This window comes from Staurois parvus, unplaced genomic scaffold (genome assembly GCF_062004578.1).
Source record: "Staurois parvus isolate SC_StPar_1 unplaced genomic scaffold, SC_StPar_1.0 ptg000020l, whole genome shotgun sequence".
NCBI lineage: Eukaryota > Metazoa > Chordata > Amphibia > Anura > Ranidae > Staurois > Staurois parvus.
Window position 1 is genome coordinate 6158114 of NW_028317816.1, and position 12049 is coordinate 6170162.

Genomic DNA, 12049 nt, shown 5'->3' on the forward strand with positions numbered 1-12049 from the left:
TCTTGCTTCAGACCGTTTCTTACGCTTCTAACTTTTCATTTGTCCCTTGGAAGACAGCAGGCAGACATCCTCCTGTTTTTGGAAGAACACAGAGTCCTTGATCTAGAGCTAATCAACAGGCTGAAAATGAACAAAGATGGGGAAGAAAAATAGGAACGCTGCCATTTTTCATACATCCTCCACCCTTGACGTTTGAATTCATGATCGCCAAGAGGAGTTTGTGAATATGACTATTTGTGGAAAGACATCCTGCATGTGTCTTTTAACCAAATGAATCATTGCCCGAGGTGAAGTCAAAGGGAACAGATACTGAAGCGGTGACAAGAGTTTTGGGACCCCAACCACAGTCAAACACTTTGCATTCATGTAAAAATGCCAGCCAGGTAGGAGAAAAGTGTAGACTTGAAATTGATGGTTGAGCTACATCTCTGAATGTCCTGGCAAAAGAGTGGCTCCATCCAGGCGAATTTCTCTTGACGCGGGCACAGTTCATCATCTAGAGCCAATAAAAAAGGAACAGCAGAAAGTGAAAAAAAAAGATGGGGAATACATGACATTTTGCACCTGTTGATGCTTCCTAATTCCATGCCGTTAGACTGCGTGTCTGCAGCAAAGTTGGTGAGCATTACTACTTGTGACTTGCTTTACACCCTTGATTGCATTTGTAACATTTGATTATACCCTTGGCAGAAAAGGAAGAATGAAGCTTTTGTCACAATGAATTGACAGCACGGAAGCAAGGTGCTCTATTAGGAGGTGAGAAACGGCATCCTGCTTGTGTCTTTTCCTCAAGTTTCTGCTTGTGACATGCAGCTCCCAAAATCAAAGCTCGCAAGCTTGCTGTGGATGAGGTGGCCGAGTGGTTAAGGTGATGGACTGCTAATCCATTGTGCTCTGCATGCATGGGTTCGAATCCCATCCTCATCGAGCCCTTCGTCTAAAGGTGCACTGTTTTGTGCTTGCCGTGGACACCAGGCTGGCATAACCTAGGCTAAAAGGTCCAGCAAACTCGCAGGGCTTTGAAGAGATCAGCTGGAAGCATCAAGAGCAGGGCTGCTGCCTAAACCATGCCATTGCGGCACAAAGCTCCCGAGGCCACTCTTAAAACCTTTTCAAGGGCTTAATCTGCAGCCAAAGAAAGGCGCTGCTGAGAGTCGAACTCAGGATCTCCTGTTTACTAGACAGGCGCTTTAACCAACTAAGCCACAGCACCACACCCAGACACTGTGCTCGTGCCAAAGGCAGACTTGTGTCAGCACAGGCACAGAACAGTTGTGAGGAACTTCTTGACAAATGTTACGCACATCAAGCTTCAAAATCTCTAACGCAGCATGAAAGGCAGAGGAGGAGATAGCAAAGGAGACTATGCAACGTCCTTTTGAACTCATCACTCCTCCAAAAGTTGTTGTTTTTTTCTTTTTCTTCTTTTTTCATTGCTTATTTTTCTTAGCTGTTTGGTGCCAAGAAAAACCAGCTTACGAGTAGCTTGAAAACTTTCCAGCTTTGTACATTGCTTCATTTTTGCTAAAAGGTTTAAGAGCCAAGGCTACAACTCAGATATCTCTTGTGAAGTCAAGAGGTAACAGTGTGCCAATCCCACCTAATCTTATTTTAAACAGGCAGAGTCTGTGCTCTAGAATCAAACAATGGACCGAAAATAAAAGAAGGTGGGAAAAACCAATTTGCCCATCTTTTGGCTTCCACTCCCGTGAAGATGAAATGCATGCGGGCAAAAAGATTTGGGGAAGGAAACTATCTGCATCTTGCTTCAGACCGTTTCTTACGCTTCTAACTTTTCATTTGTCCCTTGGAAGACAGCAGGCAGACATCCTCCTGTTTTTGGAAGAACACAGAGTCCTTGATCTAGAGCTAATCAACAGGCTGAAAATGAACAAAGATGGGGAAGAAAAATAGGAACGCTGCCATTTTTCATACATCCTCCACCCTTGACGTTTGAATTCATGATCGCCAAGAGGAGTTTGTGAATATGACTATTTGTGGAAAGACATCCTGCATGTGTCTTTTAACCAAATGAATCATTGCCCGAGGTGAAGTCAAAGGGAACAGATACTGAAGCGGTGACAAGAGTTTTGGGACCCCAACCACAGTCAAACACTTTGCATTCATGTAAAAATGCCAGCCAGGTAGGAGAAAAGTGTAGACTTGAAATTGATGGTTGAGCTACATCTCTGAATGTCCTGGCAAAAGAGTGGCTCCATCCAGGCGAATTTCTCTTGACGCGGGCACAGTTCATCATCTAGAGCCAATAAAAAAGGAACAGCAGAAAGTGAAAAAAAAAGATGGGGAATACATGACATTTTGCACCTGTTGACGCTTCCTAATTCCATGCCGTTAGACTGCGTGTCTGCAGCAAAGTTGGTGAGCATTACTACTTGTGACTTGCTTTACACCCTTGATTGCATTTGTAACATTTGATTATACCCTTGGCAGAAAAGGAAGAATGAAGCTTTTGTCACAATGAATTGACAGCACGGAAGCAAGGTGCTCTATTAGGAGGTGAGAAACGGCATCCTGCTTGTGTCTTTTCCTCAAGTTTCTGCTTGTGACATGCAGCTCCCAAAATCAAAGCTCGCAAGCTTGCTGTGGATGAGGTGGCCGAGTGGTTAAGGCGATGGACTGCTAATCCATTGTGCTCTGCATGCATGGGTTTGAATCCCATCCTCATCGAGCCCTTCGTCTAAAGGTGCACTGTTTTGTGCTTGCCGTGGACACCAGGCTGGCATAACCTAGGCTAAAAGGTCCAGCAAACTCGCAGGGCTTTGAAGAGATCAGCTGGAAGCATCAAGAGCAGGGCTGCTGCCTAAACCATGCCATTGTGGCACAAAGCTCCCGAGGCCACTCTTAAAACCTTTTCAAGGGCTTAATCTGCAGCCAAAGAAAGGCGCTGCTGAGAGTCGAACTCAGGATCTCCTGTTTACTAGACAGGCGCTTTAACCAACTAAGCCACAGCACCACACCCGGACACTGTGCTCGTGCCAAAGGCAGACTTGTGTCAGCACAGGCACAGAACAGTTGTGAGGAACTTCTTGACAAATGTTACGCACATCAAGCTTCAAAATCTCTAACGCAGCATGAAAGGCAGAGGAGGAGATAGCAAAGGAGACTATGCAACGTCCTTTTGAACTCATCACTCCTCCAAAAGTTGTTGTTTTTTTCTTTTTCTTCTTTTTTCATTGCTTATTTTTCTTAGCTGTTTGGTGCCAAGAAAAACCAGCTTACGAGTAGCTTGAAAACTTTCCAGCTTTGTACATTGCTTCATTTTTGCTAAAAGGTTTAAGAGCCAAGGCTACAACTCAGATATCTCTTGTGAAGTCAAGAGGTAACAGTGGGCCAATCCCACCTAATCTTATTTTAAACAGGCAGAGTCTGTGCTCTAGAATCAAACAATGGACCGAAAATAAAAGAAGGTGGGAAAAACCAATTTGCCCATCTTTTGGCTTCCACTCCTGTGAAGATGAAATGCATGCGGGCAAAAAGATTTGGGGAAGGAAACTATCTGCATCTTGCTTCAGACCGTTTCTTACGCTTCTAACTTTTCATTTGTCCCTTGGAAGACAGCAGGCAGACATCCTCCTGTTTTTGGAAGAACACAGAGTCCTTGATCTAGAGCTAATCAACAGGCTGAAAATGAACAAAGATGGGGAAGAAAAATAGGAACGCTGCCATTTTTCATACATCCTCCACCCTTGACGTTTGAATTCATGATCGCCAAGAGGAGTTTGTGAATATGACTATTTGTGGAAAGACATCCTGCATGTGTCTTTTAACCAAATGAATCATTGCCCGAGGTGAAGTCAAAGGGAACAGATACTGAAGCGGTGACAAGAGTTTTGGGACCCCAACCACAGTCAAACACTTTGCATTCATGTAAAAATGCCAGCCAGGTAGGAGAAAAGTGTAGACTTGAAATTGATGGTTGAGCTACATCTCTGAATGTCCTGGCAAAAGAGTGGCTCCATCCAGGCGAATTTCTCTTGACGCGGGCACAGTTCATCATCTAGAGCCAATAAAAAAGGAACAGCAGAAAGTGAAAAAAAAAGATGGGGAATACATGACATTTTGCACCTGTTGACGCTTCCTAATTCCATGCCGTTAGACTGCGTGTCTGCAGCAAAGTTGGTGAGCATTACTACTTGTGACTTGCTTTACACCCTTGATTGCATTTGTAACATTTGATTATACCCTTGGCAGAAAAGGAAGAATGAAGCTTTTGTCACAATGAATTGACAGCACGGAAGCAAGGTGCTCTATTAGGAGGTGAGAAACGGCATCCTGCTTGTGTCTTTTCCTCAAGTTTCTGCTTGTGACATGCAGCTCCCAAAATCAAAGCTCGCAAGCTTGCTGTGGATGAGGTGGCCGAGTGGTTAAGGCGATGGACTGCTAATCCATTGTGCTCTGCATGCATGGGTTCGAATCCCATCCTCATCGAGCCCTTCGTCTAAAGGTGCACAGTTATGTGCTTGCCGTGGACACCAGGCTGGCATAACCTAGGCTAAAAGGTCCAGCAAACTCGCAGGGCTTTGAAGAGATCAGCTGGAAGCATCAAGAGCAGGGCTGCTGCCTAAACCATGCCATTGTGGCAAAAAGCTCCCGAGGCCACTCTTAAAACCTTTTCAAAGGCCTAATCTGCAGCCAAAGAAAGGCGCTGCTGAGAGTCGAACTCAGGATCTCCTGTTTACTAGACAGGCATTTTAACCAACTAAGCCACAGCACCACACCCAGACACTGTGCTCGTGCCAAAGGCAGACTTGTGTCAGCACAGGCACAGAACAGTTGTGAGGAACTTCTTGACAAATGTTACGCACATCAAGCTTCAAAATCTCTAACGCAGCATGAAAGGCAGAGGAGGAGATAGCAAAGGAGACTATGCAACGTCCTTTTGAACTCATCACTCCTCCAAAAGTTGTTGTTTTTTTCTTTTTCTTCTTTTTTCATTGCTTATTTTTCTTAGCTGTTTGGTGCCAAGAAAAACCAGCTTACGAGTAGCTTGAAAACTTTCCAGCTTTGTACATTGCTTCATTTTTGCTAAAAGGTTTAAGAGCCAAGGCTACAACTCAGATATCTCTTGTGAAGTCAAGAGGTAACAGTGGGCCAATCCCACCTAATCTTATTTTAAACAGGCAGAGTCTGTACTCTAGAATCAAACAATGGACCGAAAATAAAAGAAGATGGGAAAAACCAATTTGCCCATCTTTTGGCTTCCACTCCCGTGAAGATGAAATGCATGCGGGCAAAAAGATTTGGGGAAGGAAACTATCTGCATCTTGCTTCAGACCGTTTCTTACGCTTCTAACTTTTCATTTGTCCCTTGGAAGACAGCAGGCAGACATCCTCCTGTTTTTGGAAGAACACAGAGTCCTTGATCTAGAGCTAATCAACAGGCTGAAAATGAACAAAGATGGGGAAGAAAAATAGGAACGCTGCCATTTTTCATACATCCTCCACCCTTGACGTTTGAATTCATGATCGCCAAGAGGAGTTTGTGAATATGACTATTTGTGGAAAGACATCCTGCATGTGTCTTTTAACCAAATGAATCATTGCCCGAGGTGAAGTCAAAGGGAACAGATACTGAAGCGGTGACAAGAGTTTCGGGACCCCAACCACAGTCAAACACTTTGCATTCATGTAAAAATGCCAGCCAGGTAGGAGAAAAGTGTAGACTTGAAATTGATGGTTGAGCTACATCTCTGAATGTCCTGGCAAAAGAGTGGCTCCATCCAGGCGAATTTCTCTTGACGCGGGCACAGTTCATCATCTAGAGCCAATAAAAAAGGAACAGCAGAAAGTGAAAAAAAAAGATGGGGAATACATGACATTTTGCACCTGTTGACGCTTCCTAATTCCATGCCGTTAGACTGCGTGTCTGCAGCAAAGTTGGTGAGCATTACTACTTGTGACTTGCTTTACACCCTTGATTGCATTTGTAACATTTGATTATACCCTTGGCAGAAAAGGAAGAATGAAGCTTTTGTCACAATGAATTGACAGCACGGAAGCAAGGTGCTCTATTAGGAGGTGAGAAACGGCATCCTGCTTGTGTCTTTTCCTCAAGTTTCTGCTTGTGACATGCAGCTCCCAAAATCAAAGCTCGCAAGCTTGCTGTGGATGAGGTGGCCGAGTGGTTAAGGCGATGGACTGCTAATCCATTGTGCTCTGCATGCATGGGTTTGAATCCCATCCTCATCGAGCCCTTTGTCTAAAGGTGCACTGTTTTGTGCTTGCCGTGGACACCAGGCTGGCATAACCTAGGCTAAAAGTTCCAGCAAACTCGCAGGGCTTTGAAGAGATCAGCTGGAAGCATCAAGAGCAGGGCTGCTGCCTAAACCATGCCATTGTGGCAAAAAGCTCCCGAGGCCACTCTTAAAACCTTTTCAAAGGCTTAATCTGCAGCCAAAGAAAGGCGCTGCTGAGAGTCGAACTCGGGATCTCCTATTTACTAGACAGGCGCTTTAACCAACTAAGCCACAGCACCACACCCAGACACTGTGCTCGTGCCAAAGGCAGACTTGTGTCAGCACAGGCACAGAACAGTTGTGAGGAACTTCTTGACAAATGTTACGCACATCAAGCTTCAAAATCTCTAACGCAGCATGAAAGGCAGAGGAGGAGATAGCAAAGGAGACTATGCAACGTCCTTTTGAACTCATCACTCCTCCAAAAGTTGTTGTTTTTTTCTTTTTCTTCTTTTTTCATTGCTTATTTTTCTTAGCTGTTTGGTGCCAAGAAAAACCAGCTTACGAGTAGCTTGAAAACTTTCCAGCTTTGTACATTGCTTCATTTTTGCTAAAAGGTTTAAGAGCGAAGGCTACAACTCAGATATCTCTTGTGAAGTCAAGAGGTAACAGTGGGCCAATCCCACCTAATCTTATTTTAAACAGGCAGAGTCTGTGCTCTAGAATCAAACAATGGACCGAAAATAAAAGAAGGTGGGAAAAACCAATTTGCCCATCTTTTGGCTTCCACTCCCGTGAAGAAGAAATGCATGCGGGCAAAAAGATTTGGGGAAGGAAACTATCTGCATCTTGCTTCAGACCGTTTCTTACGCTTCTAACTTTTCATTTGTCCCTTGGAAGACAGCAGGCAGACATCCTCCTGTTTTTGGAAGAACACAGAGTCCTTGATCTAGAGCTAATCAACAGGCTGAAAATGAACAAAGATGGGGAAGAAAAATAGGAACGCTGCCATTTTTCATACATCCTCCACCCTTGACGTTTGAATTCATGATCGCCAAGAGGAGTTTGTGAATATGACTATTTGTGGAAAGACATCCTGCATGTGTCTTTTAACCAAATGAATCATTGCCCGAGGTGAAGTCAAAGGGAACAGATACTGAAGCGGTGACAAGAGTTTTGGGACCCCAACCACAGTCAAACACTTTGCATTCATGTAAAAATGCCAGCCAGGTAGGAGAAAAGTGTAGACTTGAAATTGATGGTTGAGCTACATCTCTGAATGTCCTGGCAAAAGAGTGGCTCCATCCAGGCGAATTTCTCTTGACGCGGGCACAGTTCATCATCTAGAGCCAATAAAAAAGGAACAGCAGAAAGTGAAAAAAAAAGATGGGGAATACATGACATTTTGCACCTGTTGACGCTTCCTAATTCCATGCCGTTAGACTGCGTGTCTGCAGCAAAGTTGGTGAGCATTACTACTTGTGACTTGCTTTACACCCTTGATTGCATTTGTAACATTTGATTATACCCTTGGCAGAAAAGGAAGAATGAAGCTTTTGTCACAATGAATTGACAGCACGGAAGCAAGGTGCTCTATTAGGAGGTGAGAAACGGCATCCTGCTTGTGTCTTTTCCTCAAGTTTCTGCTTGTGACATGCAGCTCCCAAAATCAAAGCTCGCAAGCTTGCTGTGGATGAGGTGGCCGAGTGGTTAAGGCGATGGACTGCTAATCCATTGTGCTCTGCATGCATGGGTTCGAATCCCATCCTCATCGAGCCCTTCGTCTAAAGGTGCACTGTTTTGTGCTTGCCGTGGACACCAGGCTGGCATAACCTAGGCTAAAAGGTCCAGCAAACTCGCAGGGCTTTGAAGAGATCAGCTGGAAGCATCAAGAGCAGGGCTGCTGCCTAAACCATGCCATTGCGGCACAAAGCTCCCGAGGCCACTCTTAAAACCTTTTCAAGGGCTTAATCTGCAGCCAAAGAAAGGCGCTGCTGAGAGTCGAACTCAGGATCTCCTGTTTACTAGACAGGCGCTTTAACCAACTAAGCCACAGCACCACACCCGGACACTGTGCTCGTGCCAAAGGCAGACTTGTGTCAGCACAGGCACAGAACAGTTGTGAGGAACTTCTTGACAAATGTTACGCACATCAAGCTTCAAAATCTCTAACGCAGCATGAAAGGCAGAGGAGGAGATAGCAAAGGAGACTATGCAACGTCCTTTTGAACTCATCACTCCTCCAAAAGTTGTTGTTTTTTTCTTTTTCTTCTTTTTTCATTGCTTATTTTTCTTAGCTGTTTGGTGCCAAGAAAAACCAGCTTACGAGTAGCTTGAAAACTTTCCAGCTTTGTACATTGCTTCATTTTTGCTAAAAGGTTTAAGAGCCAAGGCTACAACTCAGATATCTCTTGTGAAGTCAAGAGGTAACAGTGGGCCAATCCCACCTAATCTTATTTTAAACAGGCAGAGTCTGTGCTCTAGAATCAAACAATGGACCGAAAATAAAAGAAGGTGGGAAAAACCAATTTGCCCATCTTTTGGCTTCCACTCCCGTGAAGATGAAATGCATGCGGGCAAAAAGATTTGGGGAAGGAAACTATCTGCATCTTGCTTCAGACCGTTTCTTACGCTTCTAACTTTTCATTTGTCCCTTGGAAGACAGCAGGCAGACATCCTCCTGTTTTTGGAAGAACACAGAGTCCTTGATCTAGAGCTAATCAACAGGCTGAAAATGAACAAAGATGGGGAAGAAAAATAGGAACGCTGCCATTTTTCATACATCCTCCACCCTTGACGTTTGAATTCATGATCGCCAAGAGGAGTTTGTGAATATGACTATTTGTGGAAAGACATCCTGCATGTGTCTTTTAACCAAATGAATCATTGCCCGAGGTGAAGTCAAAGGGAACAGATACTGAAGCGGTGACAAGAGTTTTGGGACCCCAACCACAGTCAAACACTTTGCATTCATGTAAAAATGCCAGCCAGGTAGGAGAAAAGTGTAGACTTGAAATTGATGGTTGAGCTACATCTCTGAATGTCCTGGCAAAAGAGTGGCTCCATCCAGGCGAATTTCTCTTGACGCGGGCACAGTTCATCATCTAGAGCCAATAAAAAAGGAACAGCAGAAAGTGAAAAAAAAAGATGGGGAATACATGACATTTTGCACCTGTTGACGCTTCCTAATTCCATGCCGTTAGACTGCGTGTCTGCAGCAAAGTTGGTGAGCATTACTACTTGTGACTTGCTTTACACCCTTGATTGCATTTGTAACATTTGATTATACCCTTGGCAGAAAAGGAAGAATGAAGCTTTTGTCACAATGAATTGACAGCACGGAAGCAAGGTGCTCTATTAGGAGGTGAGAAACGGCATCCTGCTTGTGTCTTTTCCTCAAGTTTCTGCTTGTGACATGCAGCTCCCAAAATCAAAGCTCGCAAGCTTGCTGTGGATGAGGTGGCCGAGTGGTTAAGGCGATGGACTGCTAATCCATTGTGCTCTGCATGCATGGGTTCGAATCCCATCCTCATCGAGCCCTTCGTCTAAAGGTGCACTGTTTTGTGCTTGCCGTGGACACCAGGCTGGCATAACCTAGGCTAAAAGGTCCAGCAAACTCGCAGGGCTTTGAAGAGATCAGCTGGAAGCATCAAGAGCAGGGCTGCTGCCTAAACCATGCCATTGCGGCACAAAGCTCCCGAGGCCACTCTTAAAACCTTTTCAAGGGCTTAATCTGCAGCCAAAGAAAGGCGCTGCTGAGAGTCGAACTCAGGATCTCCTGTTTACTAGACAGGCGCTTTAACCAACTAAGCCACAGCACCACACCCGGACACTGTGCTCGTGCCAAAGGCAGACTTGTGTCAGCACAGGCACAGAACAGTTGTGAGGAACTTCTTGACAAATGTTACGCACATCAAGCTTCAAAATCTCTAACGCAGCATGAAAGGCAGAGGAGGAGATAGCAAAGGAGACTATGCAACGTCCTTTTGAACTCATCACTCCTCCAAAAGTTGTTGTTTTTTTCTTTTTCTTCTTTTTTCATTGCTTATTTTTCTTAGCTGTTTGGTGCCAAGAAAAACCAGCTTACGAGTAGCTTGAAAACTTTCCAGCTTTGTACATTGCTTCATTTTTGCTAAAAGGTTTAAGAGCCAAGGCTACAACTCAGATATCTCTTGTGAAGTCAAGAGGTAACAGTGGGCCAATCCCACCTAATCTTATTTTAAACAGGCAGAGTCTGTGCTCTAGAATCAAACAATGGACCGAAAATAAAAGAAGGTGGGAAAAACCAATTTGCCCATCTTTTGGCTTCCACTCCCGTGAAGATGAAATGCATGCGGGCAAAAAGATTTGGGGAAGGAAACTATCTGCATCTTGCTTCAGACCGTTTCTTACGCTTCTAACTTTTCATTTGTCCCTTGGAAGACAGCAGGCAGACATCCTCCTGTTTTTGGAAGAACACAGAGTCCTTGATCTAGAGCTAATCAACAGGCTGAAAATGAACAAAGATGGGGAAGAAAAATAGGAACGCTGCCATTTTTCATACATCCTCCACCCTTGACGTTTGATATCATGATCGCCAAGAGGAGTTTGTGAATATGACTATTTGTGGAAAGACATCCTGCATGTGTCTTTTAACCAAATGAATCATTGCCCGAGGTGAAGTCAAAGGGAACAGATACTGAAGCGGTGACAAGAGTTTTGGGACCCCAACCACAGTCAAACACTTTGCATTCATGTAAAAATGCCAGCCAGGTAGGAGAAAAGTGTAGACTTGAAATTGATGGTTGAGCTACATCTCTGAATGTCCTGGCAAAAGAGTGGCTCCATCCAGGCGAATTTCTCTTGACGCGGGCACAGTTCATCATCTAGAGCCAATAAAAAAGGAACAGCAGAAAGTGAAAAAAAAAGATGGGGAATACATGACATTTTGCACCTGTTGACGCTTCCTAATTCCATGCCGTTAGACTGCGTGTCTGCAGCAAAGTTGGTGAGCATTACTACTTGTGACTTGCTTTACACCCTTGATTGCATTTGTAACATTTGATTATACCCTTGGCAGAAAAGGAAGAATGAAGCTTTTGTCACAATGAATTGACAGCACGGAAGCAAGGTGCTCTATTAGGAGGTGAGAAACGGCATCCTGCTTGTGTCTTTTCCTCAAGTTTCTGCTTGTGACATGCAGCTCCCAAAATCAAAGCTCGCAAGCTTGCTGTGGATGAGGTGGCCGAGTGGTTAAGGCGATGGACTGCTAATCCATTGTGCTCTGCATGCATGGGTTCGAATCCCATCCTCATCGAGCCCTTCGTCTAAAGGTGCACTGTTTTGTGCTTGCCGTGGACACCAGGCTGGCATAACCTAGGCTAAAAGGTCCAGCAAACTCGCAGGGCTTTGAATAGATCAGCGGGAAGCATCAAGAGCAGGGCTGCTGCCTAAACCATGCCATTGCGGCACAAAGCTCCCGAGGCCACTCTTAAAACCTTTTCAAGGGCTTAATCTGCAGCCAAAGAAAGGCGCTGCTGAGAGTCGAACTCAGGATCTCCTGTTTACTAGACAGGCGCTTTAACCAACTAAGCCACAGCACCACACCCGGACACTGTGCTCGTGCCAAAGGCAGACTTGTGTCAGCACAGGCACAGAACAGTTGTGAGGAACTTCTTGACAAATGTTACGCACATCAAGCTTCAAAATCTCTAACGCAGCATGAAAGGCAGAGGAGGAGATAGCAAAGGAGACTATGCAACGTCCTTTTGAACTCATCACTCCTCCAAAAGTTGTTGTTTTTTTCTTTTTCTTCTTTTTTCATTGCTTATTTTTCTTAGCTGTTTGGTGCCAAGAAAAACCAGCTTACGAGT

The 12049-nt window shown here is 44.6% G+C and overlaps 9 non-coding genes across 9 annotated transcripts; 4 read left to right on the top strand and 5 right to left on the bottom strand.

The window, feature by feature from the left end:
- Positions 1 to 1139: 1139 nt before the first annotated feature.
- On the bottom strand, positions 1140 to 1213 carry TRNAT-AGU (transfer RNA threonine (anticodon AGU)). Its single transcript has one exon. It is a non-coding gene; the product is annotated as a tRNA-Thr (tRNA).
- A 1687-nt stretch (positions 1214 to 2900) lies between these two features.
- Positions 2901 to 2974, bottom strand: TRNAT-AGU (transfer RNA threonine (anticodon AGU)). The gene has a single exon. It is a non-coding gene; the product is annotated as a tRNA-Thr (tRNA).
- A 1393-nt stretch (positions 2975 to 4367) lies between these two features.
- On the top strand, positions 4368 to 4449 carry TRNAS-GCU (transfer RNA serine (anticodon GCU)). The gene has a single exon. It is a non-coding gene; the product is annotated as a tRNA-Ser (tRNA).
- Positions 4450 to 7889: 3440 nt separating this feature from the next.
- On the top strand, positions 7890 to 7971 carry TRNAS-GCU (transfer RNA serine (anticodon GCU)). Its single transcript has one exon. It is a non-coding gene; the product is annotated as a tRNA-Ser (tRNA).
- Positions 7972 to 8183: 212 nt separating this feature from the next.
- Positions 8184 to 8257, bottom strand: TRNAT-AGU (transfer RNA threonine (anticodon AGU)). The gene has a single exon. It is a non-coding gene; the product is annotated as a tRNA-Thr (tRNA).
- A 1393-nt stretch (positions 8258 to 9650) lies between these two features.
- On the top strand, positions 9651 to 9732 carry TRNAS-GCU (transfer RNA serine (anticodon GCU)). Its single transcript has one exon. It is a non-coding gene; the product is annotated as a tRNA-Ser (tRNA).
- Positions 9733 to 9944: 212 nt separating this feature from the next.
- On the bottom strand, positions 9945 to 10018 carry TRNAT-AGU (transfer RNA threonine (anticodon AGU)). The gene has a single exon. It is a non-coding gene; the product is annotated as a tRNA-Thr (tRNA).
- Positions 10019 to 11411: 1393 nt separating this feature from the next.
- Positions 11412 to 11493, top strand: TRNAS-GCU (transfer RNA serine (anticodon GCU)). Its single transcript has one exon. It is a non-coding gene; the product is annotated as a tRNA-Ser (tRNA).
- A 212-nt stretch (positions 11494 to 11705) lies between these two features.
- Positions 11706 to 11779, bottom strand: TRNAT-AGU (transfer RNA threonine (anticodon AGU)). Its single transcript has one exon. It is a non-coding gene; the product is annotated as a tRNA-Thr (tRNA).
- Between the last annotated feature and the right edge of the window lie 270 nt (positions 11780 to 12049).